The 24,960-nt window shown below is 42.2% G+C and overlaps 1 protein-coding gene across 4 annotated transcripts in view; it reads left to right on the top strand.

Moving 5' to 3' along the window:
* Positions 1–653: 653 nt before the first annotated feature.
* MYO1B (myosin IB) overlaps positions 654–24,960 on the top strand; it is a 175,636-nt gene continuing 151,329 nt past the window's right edge. For 3 of the 4 annotated variants that reach the window (XM_032755114.2, XM_032755113.2, XM_032755112.2), the window contains exon 1: positions 654–1,000. The gene's annotated coding sequence lies outside the window, so the exon portion shown is untranslated. The remainder of the gene's footprint in view (positions 1,001–24,960) is intronic. The other variant, XM_058440104.1, reaches the window with a different exon arrangement.

The raw sequence follows: 24,960 nt of genomic DNA, 5'->3' as shown, positions 1-24,960 counted from the left end.
GTGAGAAGGTGTGTGTGTGTGTGTAGGGGGGGGTGTCCTGATTCTCTGGCCCCTACATGCCTGTATAATATACCCCATCACTGATCATTACTCAGGGCCTGTTAATACACTCTATTCAAATACGTATGGGTATTTGAAATTTCTTTTAAACTACCTCTCATTTATCTATAACATAAAGAATTGGCCAGTGTCTATTTCCCACAACGTGAGATTAAGTAATTTAAAAGATACTAAAAGTCTTGTAAATGAAGACACACCACACCACTCAGTATAATTTTTCTTCTTTTTCTGTGAAATTAATATTTTCTGATATTCTTGGCATCCAAACATTTTCATCTTGGGGAGGAGGAAAAATTGAGACTTACTCCCACTCTTTGCGGGAATGTGCCCCCAGGCTGGCTTCGAGTTGTCAAACGTTGTATTTCTCATTTTATGTCAGTGAGTCTGGAAGCAAAAAAGGTAGAAAGACTGCCTTCCGTGGGGGCCGCGACGATCGCCCCTCCTTCCCTCAAGCCTCGTCCCATCCAGGCTCGCCCCGGGTGCGGAGGGTCGGGCCGCAAACCCACAAGGCGCGGAGGCCGCCGCGACGCTCACCGGGGGGCGCTGTGAAGCCGGCACCGGGCGGCCGGAGGTGAGTCGGCTCGGAGGCGGTGGCTCCCGTTCCTGCCCGCGCGCCGAGGGGCGAATCCCAGGCAGTGAGGTCGCCGCCCCCGCCCCTCGGCCGGCCCCTCCGCCGGAGGGCGAGAGGGGAGTGGCCGGGCTCCTCCCGCCGCCGCTGAGTACTCCGCAGCCGGGTGCGCACGGGAGCCTTTACCGCGGCGCGTGGAGGCAGTACTGGAGCGCGCGGCGCGCAGTCGGCCGGCAGCCGCGGGACAGCCTTAGCAGAACAGCCGCGGCGGGAGCCCCGCAGCCCCGGGCTGGGCCCGCGTCCCGGAGCGCCACCGGAGAGCGAGGACGACGTGGAGGCGGAGTGGCACCCGGCGAGGTAGCGCCAGGCGAGGTAGCGCGAGCGCTTTCTCTCTCTCTCTCTCCCCTGCCCTTCTCTCTGCGTCCGGCCGCGGCCCCTGAGGCGCCTGCCCCGCGCCTTTGTGCCCGCGGTCCCTGGCCCCGTCGCACCCTGCGGGCGGGGGTCAGCGGGCTCTGCCGCTCTCTTGGGAGACGCGGCGCTGCGGTGGGAACGGCGCACGCTGTAGGTCGCGGAGGGTGGTCGTGACTCCGCAGGGGCTTCGGCGGTGGCGGGAGGGAAGAAGGGCTTGTAAACTAAGTTGCTCTTACTTTGCCTCATGCCTTTCGTACCTGTGGGCAGAGTCGAATCTCGGCTGTCCTCGTGTTCACCCACAGCCCCTCCATTCCTCTGGCCCACAGCTGTTTCCTGGCCCCCTGGAAAGACACGGTGTGGCTTCCTCCGGGCAGGAAAGCAGAGGGAGAACAATGGGGCGTCCTGGGGAGTGGGGTTCAGGTGCGGTGTGCCCCGGCGGCGGCGGGGGAGGAGGGGCCCGGGACGCTGTGGGCCTCTTTGCGCGTGCAGCTGCGCTCGCCTCCTTTGTTCCGCCGCAGCGGAGGGGGTTGCCCTGGGTCTCGTTTCCTGCCCGGGATGGGATTGATTCACGGTCCCAGAGAGGGAGGGGGAAGGGGGCGGGGCTGGAATGGAAACCAGATTAGAGACGGGAGCTACGAAGGGTGCTGGGGCCGGGAAGAGAGTTGGGGAGAGGGTTGGGAGAGGGTGATGAGAGCGCGCTGGAGAGGTAATTACAAACACACAACATTTTGTTCAAGGGCCCTGTGAGTTTCTGGAGCTTATTTGCAGTGCTTTGTTCAGGCTTCGGCCCAGCGTTTATTGCTGCAACAAGTTGTGTGCTTCTTGAGTTTCTAGGCGCTCCCAATGTTAGATTGCTCAAAGCAAATCTTGTTAGTTACAGTGAAAGAAGCCCCCCCCTTTTTTTTTTGAGATTTGAAAAAATTTTGCTGTGAACTATGGTATTGGTGTGTATGTGTGTACCTCTGGGTCTGTGTATGTAGCTAGTGGATATTGGCTGGAATGGGTAGGAGACAAATTTTATAGAATCAATTTTGACGTAAGTTTTTTTTATAGTATAATATAGTACAACAGTTTTCCAGGACTGTTTGAGGGCAGAAACCACCAGAAAATTAGACATTGCTATAAATAAATGAATCAGACTATGTAACACAATTGAAAAACCCTTTTACAGTCTGTCCCAGGAAACACACCCCACACACCTGCGTTTGGGGTTTGAACTGAGGACCCCTGGCATTGAAGTGTTCTGTGCTTTCACTCTCTGTGTGAGGATAATTTAGAGGTGGTAGAATTAAATGTAATGTGTCAGACATTTGTTAAGCGACCTTTCCTAGATTGGAATCGAGACTCCCCAAAGGATTGGCTGACCTAGGGAGGGGGCTATGGGGGATTGAATGATGTGTGTTTTTTGAATGGGGTATTCCAAGCAAAACTGTTTTGGGAGGAGGCTGACATTTCCAGGCATTCATGGTTTGTGCCTATGGGACACTGGTGGAAGGATTCCCAAAGTCGGACTGAAGGTTAGAATTACTGTGGTGATAATTTAGGAGACATTCTGTTGTAGTAGTTTGGCTGCAGACAGGGCTGGGAAGTGACCCAGAGCTGCCTCTTTGACAAGCTGAGTGTCCGCCATTAAACCATCCCTTTGGCCATTTATTTTGAGATGAACCAAGTTTGAAAGCCTCTTAATCTTAGAAGGCTAATTAGGAGCTTGCTGTGGGGGAAAAAATGTCTCCTGCCCACTAAGTGGTAATGGAAAAGAGCTGTATAAGCTACTGCTGAGGGTTTGTCTTTTTCGTGGGGCATGTGGTCAAATTTTCAGGCCAGGCTGAAAAGCAATGGGACTTGTCCTCAGGAGCCATTATGATGTGAAGTTGAAATGGGATGGTGTCCAACCGTCAAGCTGTTTGTCATTAGAACTAACACACTGCCTGGCAAAACGTTGTGCTAGGGCAGCTAACAGAGGGAGACTTTTTTTGTTGTTGTCTTACCATTTTGGACTTTTCACTTATGCTGTGAATTGTTTTATAAAATACAACACGATTGAATTCCTCTCAAGTACTCATTGTTCTATACATTAACAAAATGTAAAGCATCTGAACATTGCCGCTACTGGAGATGCGGACAGATAGCAGAATCCTAAGTGGCTGGTCTCTGGTCTGTGGCCTCTGGCCGTTCTGGTGGATGCCCGATTGTGTGATAAGGCTGGCAACAGGCTGTACCCCCTTCCCAGGATGAATCATCACTTTGTCAAGCCTGGAGTTAAAGACTAACTTTCCCTGATTGCTGCACAGTTATGCAAAGCAAGGAGGAACGTCTGACATCATGGGGAAGAAGAGGGAGTGAGGTGGGTGGGTGGTGTTTGGCTAAGAAGGGATCTTCAGCATGTAGCATCCATGTTTTAGCATTTGTCCTCCTTTGGGTAAGATTGTCTTCTACCTCCTTTCTACTGTTTTCAATAGTGGAACATTTGGATTTTAATTAAATAGCCTAACAATAATTATAGCTATCATTTAGTACGTGTTCATTACATGCCAAGAATTTTATGTACATTACTATATTCATCATCACAACAACTTGATAAAGTGGGTGTTATCTCCATTTTCCAGTGGAAACTGAGGCCTGGAGGAGTTAAGTAACTTGCCCCTTACACCGTACAGATGCTCCTAGATTTACAATGGGGTTATGTCCTGATAAACCCATCATAAGTTGAAAATATTGTAAGTTGAAAACGCATTTAATACACTTAATCTACCGAACCTTAAATGTGTCCAGAACAGTCACATTAGCCTACAGTTGGGCAAAGTCGTCTGGTAACACAGTCCACTGTAGAGTATTGGTTGTTCATCCTTGTGGTGGTGTAGCTGACTGGGAGCTGCGGCTCGCTGCCGCTGCCCAGCATTGCGATAGGGTATGGTACTACGTATGGCTAGCCCCAGAAAACATCACAATTCAAAATTCTAAGTACGATTTCCACTGAATGCCTATCATTTTTGCGCCATTGTAGACTCAAAAAATCCTAAGTTGACCATTTTAAATTGAGGACCCTCTGTGCTTGTGTAGCTAACTACTAAGTGGTGGAAGTGCGATTTGGAATCCCAAAGTTCATACTCTTTAGGTATATACTGTATGGTATGATATATTTTAATAATAAGAATAACAACAGTTTGATTATCTAGTTGATTAGCCCCTGGCAGATGTCAAATTACTTTCACATCTGTTATTGTAGTTGATTCTTCCAAAAACCACTGTGAGATAGGTTTGGAAGCCCAGGTTAGGGGACGTTACAACTCTTAGAACTGTATGACTAAAGAGCTGTATGTTATGGCCTGTGTGAATAAGCTGTAAGTGAATGAAACTTTATTTTTAAAAAGTTAGGCTGCCGACATTTAAAAATAAGTTCTTTTTCCCAGACATTTAAAAGTGGTAGAACAGAGTAGATCTTATATTGCATTCAAGGCTTTTATGTTTATTGAAATCCATTTTAAGCCCTTTTTATCTTACAGCCTTTAATAGAACATTGCACTTTGCTTCTTAACTGAGACCCAATGCCAGGGTGTCTTTTTAAGAAGAGAAATAAGGAGGGAAGGAATGTGCTTATAAAGAGGAAGTGGGACATCAGAATTGGAAACACTCGCAGCAGCAGGCCATAGATTTTTCCCAGCACATGCTTTTTGTCCTGGCAGTAGCCTTTTACAGAAGACATTCTTCCTTAGGGAAGTGTCAAGGGTCTTTCTTTACAATATCCTCTGAGATCATCAAATTTCTGAGCTCTGTGGGAACACACATTCCGCATGATTTTTGTGCTCATCCCTTCCCCACAGGGGAAGTGAACTAGTTTAGGCATCTGCATGAAAAGGGAATAGCAGTGATATCTGTCCTTAGGGTGGCACTGAGAGTGGCACCGGGCAAGAGGTACCAGACTTTGACACCAAGTACAGGAGCATAATGGAGTTTAACACTTGGCATCATGGATTGTTTGTGGATTCCTCAGAATGCTCCTGGGCAAATGGAAAAGTCAATATTGGGTTTTTTTTTTTTTTTTCATTGTTGTTTCTAAGATAAGAATTTGAAGACTGGAAGTTCTGCCTTGTTTATTTATTTCAAGCTAGGACACCATTTGGGGTCTTCAAGTTCTGTGGTATAGGTGACAGCAACTTTAGTCTCCTGAGGCTATGAAATTCTCCTCCACTGGCTATTTTAGACGTTTGCCTCTGGAGGAGAGGCAGACACATGGTTTGCTAAACTCTAACAGGTGAGCACCTTCCAACTTACCGTAAGCAGCATAGAGGAGGAAAAAGGATGCTTCCCAGCATTATACTCTTACAGCCTTTGGTAGATCTTTGCAGTTCTCAGCCGCTTCTTCATCAGTTCATATTTTACTAAGCACACAGGTCATGCAAGACAATGCATTAGACACATTTTAAAAGGAAGAAAGGAAATCCATTGTGCCTTCAGGGACGTTGTAGCAGGGCAGGTGGATGCATACCAAGAATGGATGTTGGTGAAATGAAGAAAATGGCTATGACAGCTATAGTGACCAAGGCCAGGGGAACACTTGCTTTTGAGACAAAAGCTGAGAACAAACAGAAGCAAGAGAGTGGAAGAAAACTGAACATAGGTGCCAGCTTCTCTGACTTAGGTTTTATTTCCTCCAGCCTCCAATGATGTGAAAGGGTTCAGGTTCAGAACCCTGACTGAGGTCCAAAAAATGATATATAAACCACCATTCTATGTGAGAAGGTTTGAATAACAGTGTCTTCACTGGTGCATGGCAGGCAGGTCCTTGGTACCTCTGCCAGCTCTCTTCTCTGCACACCTGCCAGCATGCCTTCCTCATCCTGTGTTCAATGTGGCTGTCAACTAAGGCTGTTAATAGACTTCAGGCATATTTGCATTTTAAAAGGCTCTTGTGGACAAGACATGCCAAATCTCTAAAGAATGAGTCATTCATATTGAGTTATATGATATTATTCATGCTACTGTTTATTAAGTATTGGGTACTTGCTTTGTGCTAGGCCTCATGCTGGGTACTTTCTGTAGGTTGATTTCCTTCTCATCACTACCCCTTAGTAGGAGGTATTTGTAGATGAGGGAATTGAGTCACTAGCCCAGAGATCAAGTCTCAAAGACCCCTTGCTTTCCAGAACAACGAAGTGCCACCAGGTAGAGTGTACTGTGAAGCTTTGAATGAGTACTGTGAAGCTTTGGGCAAATACTTTGATGCTTTGGGTGAGTACTTTGATGCTTTGGTCACTTTTAAGGAGTTCGTTTTAAGGAGTTAGAGAGAGAGCCCACCTGTTTGTCCCTCTCCTTCCTGGCTTGTTTGCTTTGTCACCTGAAGTCAGGGTTCCTGCAGGTGTCCGTGGCTGGTCCAAAGCTAGGAGAATTGGTTGAACTGCTTCTCAGTTTGTCCTTTTCTGGGTGTTTTGGCTTCCCAGTCCTGCGTCATTCTCCTTCCCCAGCTGAGGGAGACAAGATTCAGCCTGCTAGTGAGAGACTGAATAGCCAGTCCCTTTTCTTACCCCCTTGCTGGCCATGCCTTTATCTTCAGGAATAGATTGTCATCTGCGAGTTTCAGGGCGTTTGTCTGATCTCTGGTCTCCAGTCTGCCTGCGAGCAGCATGCCACAGGGCATCCAGTATCAGAGCTCGCCCAGATCTTTGGTGTGTGAGAATAAGCGGTGTGGATGCCATTACAGAGCTGGGTTTCGGGAAGAGAGTTGGGGTGAAATTTGTACTCTTCCAAGATAGGCAGTTTTAGAAATAGCAGAAAAGTAAAAATTGACATTCTTCTTTTGCTTATCAGATAAAGCACCTGATAAGTTTCTGAAAACGCAAGGGGCCTGTCCTTCCTTGATAACTTAAGAGAGGCTTAAGAGGAAACCAAATCTCTGCCTTCCAGGGACTTTCAGTCCAATTCTTCCTGGACTCAAGATGCTTTTAAGATTGCACAGATGGCTTAAGTTTGCTGTGTTAAAATGAAAATGTAGTAATGTAGTTCAGAATTGTACACTACAGGTTTTTAAATATGTTTAAAAAAAGAATGCAATATCTTTAAAGATTTTTTAGAAAATTGAATCGAAAGGACAGTGGAACAGATTATTAGTTATTGACATTATAGTACGTTTACACGTCATTTGCCTACTTAATTTTCACTGGTTACATGAAAGCATTTTCACACTGCAACCACAACAAAAAGCTCCCCCAAAATACACAAAGAATCTTAATTGCAAGATTCCTGCTGATCTCACTTACATTTTCCAGTGTACGCCTTCTCTCTCCTCCATCATTGCTGCTTTGCTTTACATTTTATATTAGATCCTGAAGTGCTATTTGTGATGTTCAGGTTGCAAATATGCTAGCTTCCTAACTGATCATTTTTTCCCTTAAAAGTACTTCCGAGTGATTGGTCACTGTTTTATTCATTTTAGACCCACAGTCTAAATGCTTTAAGGAAAAGCTTAATTTTCATAGACATTGGGCCTATGCCAATTTATATGGCTTGTTATTTTTGTGATCCTCATATAATCTGCTTATAGTCATAATAGGTAGATCACAGTTTTGAGCTACCTCTGATATAGTGAGCCATCTATGAAAAAGTTCTCACTTGCCTGAAATTTTCAAAGTGTTGAGAGCTATTCATAAAAATATATGAACTGCCACATTGGCTAGGTTCAGGGCTTATTTGCCATAGTATTCTGCAGGTATTCTGTGACATTCAGGAAGGAAAATAGAGTTAGACTCCTGATGTCAGCTTTGTAAAGCTTCATAGATGTCTTTTGAGTATCTGTAATTGCATGATCTCTTTAAAACTTCTTATCCATCTACTGAGATTCATCTTGAATTATTTATTTTTATCCTGCATTCACACATTTCACACTTTAAATATAGAACTTGATTATATTGGTATTTTTATTTCAAATTTTCAGTTTTTGGAATGGCAGAATGTTGCTATTGAAAAGTGTCTTAAAGGTCACCACTGTAACCCCTTCATTGTGCTTGAGACCTGCTCAGCTCCTAAAGTTAACAGGGGATGGATCTGAGAAAGTGACTCCAAGTTGTAACCTCTTGCTTAGTTTTCTTTCCAGGGAGATATCTGTCTCTCCAAACCTGTCGAAATCTAAATTTATTACCTCTTACCTAATACTTGGTCCCCTGTGGACTTCATTTCATTGTTTGTGCTAATAGCCTTTTCATCACTATCTTGACTTTGGATTCTAGAACATCACCTACTTCCCCATTTTCTGTGACCCTTACATTCCTCCTGTCAGTCACTATGTCTGATTTATTGTTCTCCCCTAACTTTGCCCTTTGCAAATCCTCAAGCCCTCATTCTGGTTCAGACCTTTAAAAGGCTGAGTTACTAGAGTATAGTGTTACCCAAAGTGAGTTGTTCCATAAAAAATTAGTAAGTTGGAAAAAAAAAATACCCCACCCATAAAGTTGGTAAATGTTCCTGTAAAAAGGGTTCCTTGGCCAGGTACATGTTAGAATAGTTGGTTACGTTTCTTTGCAGAAAGACTTCTCATGGCCTTCATTTGTGACTGTGTACTGTGAATTCCCAAGGGAAAGATACAGTATTCATATGTCCCAACTTATGTCACCATTGTACCACGTTTTGGGGGGATCATTTTGTAGATAACACTGCTATAGTCACTTCACTGTACCTTTTTAGGTTCTGTCACTGCCTGGCCTCCTGTGGGAATGTGCATTCCATGTGAGCCGTACTTGGTTCACTGTCAGCTGTGTCTTGTGCTTTTACCTTGTTGTTCTGGATCATTCCTTCCCCCCAGAAGCCCCTCTCCCCTATCACACTGGCACATCTTTCTGTGCCCAGCTTTGTGCCCATCTTCTCCATCAGTTTTCCCAGACTCAGGTTGCCCTTGTTCTTCTGAACTTACACTTACTGTTTCACAACTTAAAAAAAAAAAAAAAATACTTGAAGCACAATGAAATGTTGAAAGTAACCTTACACACTCATATGGTTAAATTATTGAAATTCCCACAAAATTCCATTTTCCATATTTGCGTCAGTTGACGCATCACATGCACATCACGTTCTCCTCTGTTTCCCCCGACAGGTTAGCTTGCACATATGTTCAACAAGCTTGTTGCTTGTGGGGCTTTTTTCTTTAATTTTGTGTTATTGAAATTGTGTTGCATCTAAATAGAAATTCAGGGAGAATTGACATCTTTATGGTTTAATAGCTTCCCATCCACAAACCTCATAAGCCTCTTTAATAGGTCTTTTATGTCCTTCAATGAAATTTTATCATTTTATGTGTAAAACTCTTTCATACCTTTTGTTAAATTTGTGCCAAGGTGCTTCATGGTTTCTGTGGTCATTTTGAATGAATGATTTAGTACATTTCTGGTTAGTATTGCTGGTGTACAAGAAAGGAATTGATTTGTATTTGTTTATAAATAGTTCTTGATTGATCAAGTTCACATCTAAACCTGTGTTTGCTGTGGGAGCCTGCAGTTGGGTGGCTTTTCCCAAACTTAGCACAAAATAACTTAGCGTTTATTGAAAATGTCATACTTCACTTTATTTTTATTTATTTATTTATTTTTTGAGACGGAGTTTCGCTGTTGCTGCCCAGGCTGGAGTGCAATGGCGCGATCTTGGCTCACTGCAACCTCTGCCTCCCAGGTTCAAGCAATTCTCCTGCGTCAGCCTCCTGAGTAGCTGGGATTACAGGCATGCACCACCACGCCCGGCTAATTTTGTATTTTTAGCAGAGATGGGGTTTCTCCATGTTGAGACTGGTCTCGAACTCCTGACCTCAGGTGATCCACCCACCTCAGCCTCCCAAAGTGCTGGGATTACAGGTGTGAGCCACCGCGCCCGGCCTCTTTATCTTTTTTTAGAGACAGAGTCTGGCTCTGTTGCACAGGCTGGAATGCAAAATGGCATGATCATAGCCCAGTGCAGCCTCATACTCCTGGACTCAAATGAGCCTCCCACCTCAGCCTCCCAAGTAACTAGGACTATTGGTGTGTGCCTCCATGCCCAACTAATTATTAAATTTTTTTGTAGAGATAATGTCTCATTATCCCAGGCTCCTGGCCTCAATCAATTCTCCTGCCTTGGTCTCCCAAGTGCTGGGATTACAGGTGTAAGTCACCACACCTGGCCTAATTTAAAAATTATACACAATACTTTTAGAAGTAAGGAAGAGGTGACTTTTAGTTATTTAATGTGTTCATTTATTAACTCATCAAATGTTTAGGTGCCTAGTATATTTCAGGCACCATACTAGGTACTGTGTTTTTGTTTTTGTTTTTGTTTTAGAGACAGGGTATCTCTTTGTTGCTCAGGCCGGAGTACAGTGGTGTGATCATAGCTCACTGCAGGATCGAACTCCTGGGCACAAGTGATCTTCCTGTCTCCACCTCCCAAGCAGCTAGGACTACAGGCAGCATCTCCACACCCCACTAATTTTTTACATTTTTTTGTGGAGACGGGGGTCTTTCTATGTTGCCCAGGCTGGTCTTGAACTCCTGGCCTCAAGTAATCCTCCCTCTCTGGAAGTGTTAGGATTACAGGTATGAGCCACCACACCCATCCTGTGCTGAATCTTTAATGTTGAACAAAACAGATGTGGTTTCTGCTGTCATGAATGTGAAGGGGAAGAGACATTGTGGAAATGGACACAGATAAATATATATTCATGAATTAGCATCGATACTGTGAAGGAAAAGGACAGGGGGCTGTGAGAAACAGAAAGGCGGAGAGAGGGAAATTTAGATTGGGGTACAAGGCGAGCCTGACTTAGGAAATAAACATTCACACAGCTGCCTGAAGGATGAGTTGGTGTTAAAGAATGAGGAGGGTGGAAGAAGTTTCTAGGCAATAGAAAGAGGCTCAGAGGCCCCAAGGTGGGACTCTACTCTGAATGATACAAGGATGGGAATTTTAGTGACTGATGACTTAAATCAAGTTATTAATTCTTAGTAAATTATTATAGTAGTGGTATTTAACAGTGTTTTACACACTATTATGACAAAGTGAAGATATTTATTTTTGATCAGTATATCCTCATCCTGCCAAGTGAAGCTGGCTAGATTCAGAGAGCTGCCTCCATGGTGAGGCTTGAATGGGGCCACTGCCCACGCCCCTACCCCCTCTGCATTTTGAGTATTGCCACTGCTGCTGCCATTGGGTCCTGGCGTCTGCTGGACACGAGTGTCCTGCTCAGCAATTTTCTCCTGAGCTCTGCACTAATAGACGGGATCCTTTAAGGTCAGGTCAGGTCAGGTCAGGTCGGAAGAAGACTGCTCTGCCCTTCCTGGAGGGGTGGTGAGCAGGGCCTTCTATGTTTTTTCCAGTGTCTCAGCCTTCTCCACTCTCCCTCCTTCACCGTCTCTTAAACACACACTGAGGGCTCAGGCATGACAATGGAATGGGATCCAAGCTGAGTTACACACCTACCTAGAATCCGTGCTCTGTTTGGTCATTGAGGCATTGCTCTGGGGCAAGCATGACTGAGCTTAGTTGAGATGAGTCCTCTGTATAGTGAAAAGCTATGTGGTGCAGTGGTTATGGGCGGGGCTCTGGAGACAATACTGGTTTTTGAAACTAAGCAGACGCTTAGTAGCCGTCGGACCTTGAGCTTGTAGCTTAAACGGTCTGCCTCCATTTTCTGATCTGCGCAGTGTGGGTAATTTTGCAGAGCTGCCTTCTTGGGTTATAGTAAGGATTAAATGAATTAACACATGTGCAGCCCCTAGAACAGTGTCAGGCACAGAGCAAGCACTCGGTGTAGATGTTAGTTACTACTATTCAGCCTTTCTTGCAATGTTTTCCTGAGGTTCCTCCTCCCCCACACCAGATATTTAAATCTGTTTGAATCCTAGCAGTGCACATAATTTAGAATTTCATACGGGGGACTCCTGTGGAAAATATGGGGAGAAAGATGGCAAAAAAAGAAACCAAAATGTTAACAGTGATTGTGTTAGGATAGTAGATTGGGGCGACTTTTACTTTTAACTCTCTGTTTTCTAAATCTTCTATAATCTGGTTATGTTACCTCTGTACAAATAATATAATAAAATTATTTGAAGAAAGAAAAGTCAGGCTGGCAGTCGCCAATTGGTTTGCTAACAAGGGACAGGAGAGAGTGAGAAGCCAGGGGTGGGCCTGCTCTAGTGGCATTCACAGGTGAAGTACCTTCCCATTTGTGCTTATAGTTGCAGAAACTAGGTAACGGTATTCAATAGTCTTTAGCAGAACTATCCCCAAAAGTTAGAAGATGGAGCTATTCCTTGTGAATCCCCCTTTTCTGTGAATTTTTTTTTTTTTTTAATCTGTCATTATTTTCCCTTTGTGTTTCTTCTGTGCTCCCTTAGTGGTCTTCTTGCCATCTGTCTCTCATTCAGTCCCCTCTTCTTCTCCCTTCCCCTTGAAAAGTCTCTCCTTTTAATCCATCTTCTTTACCTGCTGTCATGCAGAAATGATGCACCCATTTATTCAATTCAAAATAAAGCATCAGTTTTATTTTTATTGTCAAAATAGGTAAATATAACTTTTCACTCTCAGAAATCTAAATGAAGTTGCCCTTTACTTACTTACACCTAGAATTAATTGATTAGTAAATTTATTTGCTGACAAATTAACGAACTCTGGGGGTCTGTGACCTCCTAAAAGCACCAGGAATCTTGGAAGATTGGGTGGCTGCAAAGAAGGGAAGATTGAGGGGATGTTGAAGTTAAATTTTTCCTCTTTGCCTATTTTGCATAGGGTTATCTGTGTTGCTGCCATTTTGGTATATGTCAGAATTTTTGAACTTTTCCAGTAGAATTCTGGAAAATTACCAAAATACATTTTTACAAAGAAACCGTGCCAAATCTGACAAATTTCTTCAAAAGCCCATTGATTTTAATCACCGAAAAGTTCAGCGAACTTTCCAGCTTTTCTTTCATGCTGCTCTTTTTATGTAATTGTGGGTGGAGAAATGGACTTTCCTGCAAAGTGTGTTTATCTACAGGAATTTATTCTTAGCAGTGGCATTTTATAAGTATCTTAAAAATAATGCTGACATAGTTTTGAAAGAAGGTAGTGGATTACAGTAATGTTACCTGCTATCAGCTGAAGAGCTGTTTACATGAGGAATATTGCTAATTTAATGATGCTACACAATTGAGTGTAAAATCTAGTTGAGAGCATTTAAATAAATGGAAGTAAGGTGATGCCTTTCTGTACCTTATTCCACAATTTAGGTATTTTATCTTCAATGACAAATGCCTAATTTGAACATATGATAAATATTTATGATAGTTCTTTTTCTGCTTCAAGGAAGTCTGGGACAATTACAGTAAAATCTAGTTTTGTAGAATGTGTATACCTAGACTTAACATTGGTTTTTCAAAAGAAGACATCATAGGAATTTTTTAAATTAGAACCAATATATGTATTACTTAATGATGGGTATACATTCTGTGAAGTGTATCATCAGGCAATTTTGTCATTGTGCAGACGCCACAAAGTGGACTTACACAAACTTAGATGGGACAGACAGCCGTATACAGGTATAGCCAACACACGTATACAGGTACAGCCAACACAAGTATAGCCAATTGCTCCTAGTCTACAAACCTGTACAGTGTGTTACGTACTGAATATTGTAGGCAATTATAACACAGTAGTATTTGTGTATCTAAACAAAGAGAAGGAATAGTAAAGATACGGTATAAAAGATAAAAAAAATTATATCTCTCTAGGGCACTTATGAATAGAGCTTGCAAGACTAGAAGTTGCTCTGGGGGAGTCAGTGAGTGATGGATGAATGTGAGGGCCTGTACACCACTGTAGACTTTATAAACACTGTACACTTAGGCTACCCTAAACTTATAAAAACACAAAGTAATTGCATCATGACGTCACTAGGCGATAGGAATTTTTCAACTGCATTTTAAACTTAATGGGACCACCATTATATGTGTGGTCTGTTGTTGACGGAAACGGATGCGGTGTGTGACTGTATCCGCTTTTTGAGTAGGGCAGTGGTTATAGCTGCTTGTTTGCTTTTGTCACAGAGCTATATGATGTTGGCATGACCTTGTATCTCTATTTCATACACACTAATACTGTGGAGGAGGATCAAGTCGTTGTGTTTAGCCTAGGCATGCCAAGGGTATGGCGTGAGCATGGAAGACATAATGCTAGAACTGCCAGCCCAGTCTTAATACTTAGCACTTGTTGCCAGTTTAAAAAACAATACAAAGGTATAGGTAAAATGTTAAAGGAAACTTGTACTAATTTGTGTCCTTTGAAGTGACCTTTTTGTGTCTGATGGACTCTGGGCTGTAATACCTGACTATCTTCTGCAACTCGGATGGAGAAAATGCCCTTTCCTTACCTGGCAGACAGTGAGCCAGGTTGGACATTAGATACATAGTCGACTTCACCTACCCTGTGATTTAGCTTCCAGCTTTACAGTTTGCTGTCTTGGCAGCAGCTTGTGCATGGTGAACTTTTCTGACTAGAACAGTTAACCCCTGCAGATGTTGGGAGCCCAGTTTTGCAGCTGTTGATATGTCCAGTTGGATTTCTTGAAAGAATTAATCAGTTTTGAAGATCTCATGCCGAGGGCTGCAAGCATAATAGGATTTAGGGGGAGACTTTATTTCATGAGAGTTTGAGTTGGTATTGCAACAGATGTAGCGGGAGGTTGAACAGCAGCTGAAGGGATGCAGGAAAATGGAGTTTAAAAAGACGTTTATGAGCTTACCACTCTAAAAGTGTCAACTGTGGTCATTTCTGAATATTCTTTTCCGGGCTTTTTATGTGAATGTTTTAAAATGTGATCATAATCATAGAGTACATACATTTTCTATATTGCTACATAGTATTTGGAATAAATTTTATAGTTGTGTATTATTCCATTGAGTACCATCATTTTCTGCAACATCCCTTTATTTTTGGGCATATGGGTTCCTTCTGCCACTTTGCTGTTGTGAATAATACTGTGATGAGCCTTTTTGTACCTATAACATTTTCTATATTTTGAATGATTTTCTGACAGTAGATATTAAGAACGAGGTGATTGGGTCAAAGATTGCTGTGAACTCTTTGATGTAATCAGGTAATGGATGGAGTGACTCGGTTGGTGGGGCAGGAAGAGTTGGAGTCTGGGATAACTCCCTAGTTTCTGGCTTGTGTGTTGTTGGGAATGGTTTGCATAGACAGAGCCACAAGTGAGGGGTTCATTTTGGGATGTGGGGCATCCAGGCAGTGAGGGAGCTTCAGGGACTGTTGAAATGCAAGGTCTGGAGCTTAGGGAAAAGCCAGGGCCTGGGGTTCAGATGAGGGGATCATGGGCAGCTACGTGTGGTGGAAGGTGTGGATAATGTTAGGATTACTTAGAGGGTAGAGTGAGAAGAGAGGAAGGCGGAGGATAGAACTCTGGGAACATCATTCTGTGACAAGTAGAGAATGGAGAAGCACTAAGGAAAATAAGGAGTGTCCGGGGGTGGGATGTGGACAGCCAAGGTTTCCTTTCTTTTCAAGAGCTTACTTTGGTTAAAATAAGACTGAGTGGGTAGCTATCCCTGTAGAGCCTGGGGGCAGATTTATTTTGGAGGGTATAATATTACTTTTTTCCCAGATAGGCTTTTTTTTTTTTTTGAATTAAAACTATATAGAAGTTAAGGTTATTCTATTTGGTGCTGAGTGGGGGCCTTACGTGCATGGTACTGGGGTCAGGATTGACTTGTGTGTGTGTTATTTAACTGTTTTGGTTGTTTTGGGCTTCTAGTGTGTATATGTTTACATAATATTGGTTGTTTTGGGGTTTCTGGTGTATATGTCTTTACACAGTGTTTTAGTAGTCTATTGAAATATATCAATATCATTTTTACATAAAAGAACATATTTTTATTGAAGAGAGTGAATGTCAGATTTCTAAAAGTATGTCAGTCATGAATGGATTTACCATTTAGCTACTTATAATAGAAGCACCCAGATTTTTCTGGGAGCCTTTGCTTTTTTCAAGAGAGTGAAATTCCTTTTCAGAGAAACATTTGTCTGTGTTGACAATTTGAAAGAAGTATGTAATTTTAAATTATGAAACTCAAATTTAGTTTTTAATAGTAATTTCTGTGTTTATTCTCTCTATCTTTAAGAGCCAAGTTGTAGAATGACATGTGACCTTGTACTCTTGACTCTATGTCTGGTTGTGGATTTGAAGTGTTATTTTCGTGCTTTCCTAAATGACTTAAGCACTTACAACTATATGTTTGGGTCAGAATAAATATGGTAGTTGGATATGCTTTTGAAAAGCCAACCAGATTTTTTACCTGGTAATACGATAGTACTATTCATTCTTATGATTATCCAGACTCACAGCTTTAGAAAACAGTATAAGCTTTTATTGACTTCCAGACTTGCTGGATTAGTTGGTGTTCTCTTTTTCTCTGTAAAGTGGATCAGCCGATGCCGTAGATACCCTAATGCTCCAAGCTAGAGGGCTACCCTGTAGTGTGCTCTTGAGTTTCTTTTCCCACTAGTTAAGATGAATGCTTCTCCAGACCTGACTGTGTTAATTCCCAGACCTGTGTGTGCCCGGTGTACTTATTATAGTTTAATATAATGATTTTAAACATGTGTGCCAAAAGAATTGTTGTTTCTATGAAAATTCATTTGAATGCTTTGGAAATCACCTGATAAGAATGAATTTCCATAAATGACTGCAGCTAATTTAGGAGTGGCTGAGATAAGTAAAAAATTTGAGGGATCATAAAATAAAAGTATTCTCACTGATATTATCAGTCATTCATGATTGGTGAGTTAAGTTGTGATTATGTAAAACTCGATAATCATACTGGCTCAAAGCAGTAACCCATGTTCACACTGTGTGTCCATTGTGGATCAGATGGGGACTCTGCTCCATTTGTCCTTAACCTTACTCCAGAACACAGTCTGATGGGGCAGTACCTTCTGGAACATTGCTGGTCCGTGTGGCAGAGGGGACGCCTGCTGCGAAGGTCTTATTGGCTATATGCCTGAATTCAGCAAGGCAGGATGTAGAGAGGGGTATGGGGCATTTGTAAAGGGTAACGAGGTCTACCACACATCACTTTCCAGGGCTCTTTAGAGCCTCACCATTCTTTAAAGAAGTTGGACTTGGAGGATGATGCCTTGAGGATGGTTTATAAAAGAAAGACCATTGAGTGCAACAGTGGACATATACTCAAAGAAAAGGTTCCAGCACTATAACAAAAGATTGGCAATAAATGTATATTTGTAGAGCTTCATTTAAAATGACTTGTTTAGTATGTATCATTTTTTATGACTTCCAAATTTAACTGACTTAAAAAAAAATAAGCCAAATTGTCTATCCTTATGCATTTGGATAAGAGAACCTCCACTTTAGTCTTCAACCCTCCTGTCTCTTTTGCACCCTCTGTCAAATTAGTTTCCCACCTTTTATGATAGACTCATCTGTGATTTGCCTTGGCACATCTCCTTTTCATTTTCATTAGCATTATCCTAATTCTTGTTCCTCAACTACTAGATTGGGGCCCCAGATGAATTCCTTGATATACTATCTTATATAGGGCCTGTATGCAGTGAGAAAAAGGCACTCTTTGGGGCAGACACAATCCCACAGAAGCTCAACTTTATTTTAGTCATCTTTTTCCCACCGCCCCCCCACCCCCGCCGCTGGCCCACTTTTATGCAGTACACAAACTGAACAACTGCACAGAGCAGTCCTCCCTGCATTTAAGTCACTTTGCCAACAAATTCAGACTGCCCATCCTCTGTTTAAGCCTCCTTTAAATTTGTTGTCTCTATTGTGCTCTAAATCATTTTGGTGGCTCCCTGTCATCGGTATGTAGTGGCTGTCCTCAGTTTTATCTTCCATGGGACCTTCACCAGTGACTCTGAGCCTCAGTTGCCATCTTGATGTGTGACATAAGTAATGACTGCAGCACAGATGCGCTGGTTAGGCTGTGTAATGCTTCTCTCTCCCCGCCCACCCATTTCCACCACTCTAACAACCGTGAGCTCCTTAGGTCTGACTCCCAGTCTAGCCTTGGCTTACCTTTCATCCAAGCTTCATTGTTCATCAGGCTCCTATACTGGCCGTCCTCTGCTACCATTCTGCCAGGTCACCGTCTTCTGAATATGTTTTTTATTTCTTGCTTTAAACTTCTTTTCTGCTTAATCACATCCAACTCACCTTTCAAGGTCGAGTTTCACCTCTTCAGCTATCCTTCTGTGATTCTCCTGCTCTTTGATAGTAGCTCCACCTCTAAACAGAAATGTTCATCTCTATATTCCTCCATTTGAGGTGAATCGCCTGCCCTATATGAGCATATTGTATTGGTTATCTTACTCTTAAGTATTCTTTCCTCAATTAGATTGCACATGCATGAGTAGCAGTAGATGTGTCTCTCATTCTTTCTTCTTTCATTGCCTGCCTAGTGCTGTTTGTATACCAGAAGCGTGGGTCAGAGTGGGAGGTTGTCAATAGAAGAGAGTCCAGCATGTACTCATGATGGACTCTCGATCAATTTTATATGATTAACTCATATAAAAGAGCCCTGTATGGAAGCTGAGGCCGCCTCTTCCTAGCCACAGGATATTGACCTACTTTCCTCTTCTTATCTGTTTGCAAAATATTTGTTGTACTTAGTGTGTTCTCCCTGTCACAACGAATGTTTGTCTCTCTCTTTCATATGAACTGAAGGCTAAAGTGCTAGTTAAATCAGTGGAAAAAACAATGGAGAAGAAAAGTTGGTAAGCAGTTTTAATTTCTAAACCAGAGGGGCCCTATAATTTTGTCATTTAAAAAGAACTCTAGTTTTTCTACCCACCTATTGAGAGACAGACGTAAGGGTAGAAATGTAAATTTTAAGTTTTGATGATTTATAATATAATAATGTATTTTGAAAGCCCCTTTTTTGATAAACTACTTGTAGAAGGAAGTTAACTTTTCTTAATCGGGTTTCTACAAGGTAGTTCACTATTGTATGTTTTATTTCTTACCAAAACTTTCCTTGGGAAAATTTGTTGTATTACTCCATACATGGTCAAGGTAATTAACTTTAAAAATGGATTTTCCTATGGCTTTACAGGTTAGTAACATGTGCTATATTCAAGGAGAAAAAACTGTGTGTGGGGGTGTTATTTGTTGGTATGTCTCCTTATATAAATACATGAAATAACTGCTGTGTCCTGTAGAATATTTGGAAATTAGCAGAACTATTATTCAAATTTAGTTAACATTTATAAATGTGAATTTTATAAACAAAAATTTCGGTAAACATTTGTGACTTAAAAATGATTAGTTATGGCATGTCTTATAGGTTGATTTGTTTGTATTGTCTTTTGTTCTTCATAAATACTTCAGAATATATTTAAGGATATGTAAGAATTATGGTGCCTTTGATTTTAAAAGTAATGCTTCCAACATTAGAAAAACCAGAAGTTGACCCAGAAAATGTTTCTAAATTCTAATATGATTGCTGATTTTAATCAGTGTAGGTGAAATAACCCACTGCAGCAGTTTAGCTATTTTCTTTAAAAATTATTTCTCAATTTACATTATCAGTGTCTTTTTTGGAACATCTTAGCTATTTTTGTTTGATCAATTCTCAACTAATAAACATTCATGAAATCCTAATGTAGATGTATAAATATCTCTCCCTTTGTTTACATAGTTTATTGGACTTTATTTTAGTGGATTACTGCTTGAGGAAGCTTCTGAATTTTTATTATTCTTAAAAACTTTTTTAAACCTTGAGTATGAAGGCATTACCAAAGCTTCACTATTGAGTGATGCATATTTTTCCCCTCCTTTACATGTAGATTACTTAATTTGTAATCTTTAGACTTTTTTTTTTGCTTTCCTAACTAGATGAATTTTTAAAAGTAGCCAGTTCCATTTTGTAGCTAACCATGTATAGTAAACACACAGAAAACATGTTCAAATGTGCCTTCATGGCTTAACTTACCTGGTTGTCCTGTGCATCTTTCTGTGCTGTGTATGGTTACACTCTTAATACATTTTATTTTGGTTATGAGATCAGAATAAAGAGAGCTGCTTTCCTTTGCCTCTGAGTAATGTCACTGAGAGAGATTCTTGTGGTCTGGCATTTGCTGGCTTTTTGGTTTTTAACATTCTCTATAACCAGATTCTAGGATGCATGCTCACCCCAGAATGAGCGAACTCAGTCTTTCCAGAGTTGAGCCTTGTTTTTTTTGTTGAATCAACAGTGTTGGAAGCTGGGACAAGATCCTAGGAGATGATGTGTTATACACTTTGCGAGGAAACTGAGGCTCGAAGGTGGCACTGTGCCCAGTGTCTCACTGTGAGGTAGTTGCAGAGCTGGGCCTGCCACTTGGATCTTGTGGATGTTTTTTCCAGAACCACTGCAGTAGTCATTGTAACTATGATCTGTTGCAGAATGCCAAAGCTGTTGTTTTCTGGAGGGATAATTTGCTTCCTTAGCCTACAAACAAGAATAGTGCACTAAATTCAGTACATTTCTCTCCATTGTCACTGAAAAGAGCTTGAACGATGGGAAGGCCCCGTTTTTTTTTTTTTTTTAAAGAATGCCATTCTGCCATAGTGTATCCGAGGCTGTTTTATGTGAGTGTCTTTGTTCAGAACCAATCTGGAGTGGCCTCCAAAACTAATGGGTAGAGGAAACCCTATGTGAGTGCCTACCAGGTGCAAATCACTGTATTTTTAATTATAATGAAGGTGTACCTTGAGTGATTGCATGATCTGATCAAGCATAAAGAGAACAGAGGAATGAATCTACAAGTGGTGTAAGACTTTGATGAGGTTCTTAGCACATGGAATGAGATTGGGACCCTCTGATTAATAAGCTGATTCGTTTGGAAGGGAAGTTGGTTTTCCTCTGGTGGCTATATTCAATTCAGTAATCACCAGTCTTTCTTGGCGTCCGTACACCCACCAGGAACAGAAGAGTCCGGTGTGCCAGTTATATTTGAACAGTTTTACGTCCACCTAGGGGTTCCAGGGTCTCAGGTTTGCCAATCTAAACACATCGACTTCTTGGAATTTTTAAAATCTGCCTCGAAGGAACTCATTGAAAAGTCCGTGCATTATAATTAGCACGTTCCCCTGTACAGCTGAGTTTGTGTTTCTGGATGTAACAGTGGTTTATAGTTTTTGGCTACCTTGTCCCTCAGGAACTTGTAGCCTTTTTTCAGACATTAGCTCATTATTTCTCCAGTCATTGTGAGCTGTATAGCATGACGACAGGTTCCCCTACAGCTGGGCTTCATGCTGCCCATTCTGGACCTTCTAGGGTTGTGGCAGGTGGGGGGGTCCATGTTGAGGCAGGGGAGAGGGAGGCAGGGCATGACTTTCAGACCAAGCCTTGGCGTGGGGTGTGTGCTCTCTGAAGTTGACCTGCCCTTTGGCAGCCATTCCTGCCATGACTCTGCAGAGCTTCCTCTGGGAAATGGCTGTAGGGACAGTGATGTTGGCTGCATTTCCTCCTCGGGGTGTTAAACCTCATGCAAGATCAACTGTAAATGAGGAAACTTACTAGGTTAGTTACCTGGACACACCTGCTAGGAGACAGGACAGAAGAGTAGGTAAGCTCTTCGGGGTGAGAAGAAGAAAGAGGCATTGGAGAGGGAGAAATTCATCTAATGAGTTTGCTCTCTCAGTCAGGCTACATAACAGCCCTGTGGAATAGATATTGTCATCCCTGAGTTTTTAGATTAGAAATTTGAAATCCAGAGATGAATTCTTTTGGACTCCAGCCTGGGTCTGTGGCTCCACAGCCTGTGCCGTACCACATTGGGGTAGATCGAAAGGATCCTTTGTGGTAAACTATTGCTGCAAGCCTTCTGTAATATAGAAGCAAAAACTCTCTGTGAAAAACTGTGCAGTGTTGTGAAGAGCTTGGTGATTTAGGAATTAAACTGAAGGGTATATGTAATAGAATAGGTGTGAAAGACCATTTTCAGACCCGTCAGAAAAGCTTCATCCTCACCCTGGCTCTTCTAGAAACCAGCTGGCTCCACCGCCTTCTTTTTTAAAAGAAGGCTTTGCCTGGGATTCTAAGGTCTCTCTCCTTGCTCTTTAATTATAAACAAAGGCACTTAGAAATTTTGCCCTTACGTCACAAGTGAGAGTTGGTAACTGGTAATCCGAAACCTTCCATGTTGTTGTAGCAGCCGCTGTTATTTTTGACTCAGAATTTCTTCTAATTAGTCTAGATGGTATATTTTGTCATTCTCACTTTACACAGTTGGGAAAAAAACTTTTTTCCCCCTCATCAGTTTGCGAATTATAAGGTTCTAGATGCTGTCTTTCAGTCCTTAATAACTGGCCTGTGCCTGGGATTGAGGGTGGTTGATTGAGGGTATCTCCTTGTTGATGACTTTTGTTGATATAAGGCCAGCTTTTCTATACTCAAACAGAAACAGACCTTGATCTTGGGGGTGCTGGTCCCTCTCTGCCTATGCAGAGACAAAACCTAGGGTGTTAACCCTTAGATAACCAGCTTGTTGAATTAGTAGCCCCTCCCACTCACAGCTTTTTAAGGTTGGAGTCAGGTATGGCAAATGGGCTTCCATTTGCTTTTATCCATTTGTTTGTTTTCACTTCCTGTGTAAATTTTTGGATTTCCTCATTGCCTGGTAATTTCATGTCCTTTGTATTAGCCAGAATTTGAACACAAGGCAACAACATACTATATGGAAATTGCCCAGTAGTTGTGCCTATTTCTTCCATAATCCAAGATTTTAACAAAAGCCCTCCTACTAGCATTCCATTAGACATTTTCAGCAGAAAGCTTTAGAGAAAATGGGGTGAGGGGTTTCTCAATATATAGTTGGCTTTCACAGTGAAATTAAGGATTGGAAAATGAGAGAACTATAATTGGTGAGGTAAATGCCATGAATAGACACACCTTATATAAATATCTCTAAGCAAGTGTGTAGGTAGGAATGAAAATCAGCCATCACCTAAATCTTTCTGCAGATGCATGTTGGGGCATTCACTTTCTCCAATGCTGTAGGGAGCCCTGCAGGGCACCCCGTGTGGTTCTGTGTGGCCCACCAGCCGCATCACCTTTGAGAATAATGCTGCTTGAGTAAATTGTCCTATAGAATCCAGTTTTCACCCAGTTTGCCTTTTTGGTTGGTAAATACTAAGGAAGTGTCTTGTCCTTTGGTTTCTAACTTTAATCCTTCATGAGGACATTCCTAGTATGTCATCGAGGCTCTCTGATGGTCCTTTGCCAGTTATGACCTGGGGCGGAAGGGTAGCGATGGTGAAAACCATCCTGGACAGAAGAATGGGCGGTGCTTGTCTAATGTGCATTTATTTATTCATTTTCTCTCTACACACCAGAGCCCTGTGTGTCAGCCACGCTGCCAGGCATGGGGCCTTTGCACATTGAGAACTTAAACCTCCTTCTCCAGGGGAAGAGCAGACAAACAAACTCACAGTTGTGAGGGAAGGGAAGTATTTTGGCATATTGGTCTGATTGAGCTGCTGTAACAAGATACCATGGACTGGGTGGCTTAAAGAACAGACATTTATTTCTCACAGTTCGGGAGGCTGTGGAGTGGGAGATCAAGTTGTTGGTAGATTCAGTTTCTGGTGAAGAGTCCTCTTCCTGGCTTGCAAATGGCTGCCTTTTTGATGTGTCTTCACACTACAGTGAAAGAGCGAGCCCTGGTTTCTTTTCTTCTTATAAGGATGCCAATTTCTTCATGGAGGCCTCACCCTCCTGATTGCATCTAAACCAAATTACTTTCCAAAGGACCCACCTCCAAGTATCATACTGGGGGCTAGGGCTTCAACATAATGGATTTTGGGGGATCACAAGCATTCAGTCCGTAAGATTTGGCCTGCTCACAGCATGTCTTCTATGAGGAATGGTTATTGACACTGGTTTAAGTCGGGGGGGTATTTATGTCTGACAAGAGGCTCAGCGGAACCTCTCGAGGGCCTACAGCTAGAACCACTCTGGGCAGCAAAGGCAGCTGTTCTGTCTGCCCCCCGTGGTCTGTCACCATGCTTCATTCTTCTCTTCAGACAGGCTTCCTCTGGAGGAGTCTGGGAAGGTTCCCCTGCATGATATGCTGTTCCCTGGATCTCTGTGAGCCACCTGACTGTGGTGTCTTGTGTCCTGATGGCAGATCTTTGAAAGCTTTGGGCTGGTGTATACCCACCACTCAGTTAGCTGTGGTCTGGTTGAAGGTGCTGTGGCAGGCCTTGGCATCTTTGTGTGTGTGTAAGTGGGGACTTTGCAGGGGAGAGATTGGACTACGGAGAAAGGAGAAAGAATTATGTGTTCTCTGCTAAGGAATTTTTTTTTAATTTGGTAAAATATACATAACATAAAATCTACCATTTTAACCTTTTTTAAGTGTACAGTTTAGTCACATTAAGTACATTTACACTGTTGTGCCGCCATCATCACTATCTCTAGAGATTTTTCATTATCCCCAACTAAAACTTTAGCTGTTAAATAGCACCTCCTCATTACTCTCTCCTTCCAGCCCCTGGTAACCACCATTCTTCTTTGTCTCTATTAATTTGACTTTTCTGTGTACCTTATGTAAGTGGGATCGTATATTTGTACTCTTGGGACTGGCTTATTTCACATAACTTAGTGCCCTCAAGGTTCATTGATGTTGTAGCATGTATCAGGATTTCTTTCCTTTTTAAGGCTGAGTAATGTTCCATTTTGTGTATGTACCATATTTTGTTTATCCATTCATCCATTGATGGACACTTGGGTTACTTATACCCTTTGGCTGTTGTGAATGATGCTGCTATGAACATGGGTGTACCAACATCTGTTTGAGTGCCTTCTTTCACTTCTTTTAGGTATATACCGAGAGGTGGAATTTCTCAGTCACATAGGGAGTCTATGTTTAATTTGTTGGAGGCTCTGCTAAAGAATCATAATGCT

Source organism: Hylobates moloch, unplaced genomic scaffold (genome assembly GCF_009828535.3).
Source record: "Hylobates moloch isolate HMO894 unplaced genomic scaffold, HMol_V3 SCAFFOLD_1, whole genome shotgun sequence".
Taxonomy (NCBI): domain Eukaryota; kingdom Metazoa; phylum Chordata; class Mammalia; order Primates; family Hylobatidae; genus Hylobates; species Hylobates moloch.
Note: the sequence above shows the minus strand (reverse complement) of the source record. Positions and strands in the feature narration are given on the sequence as shown.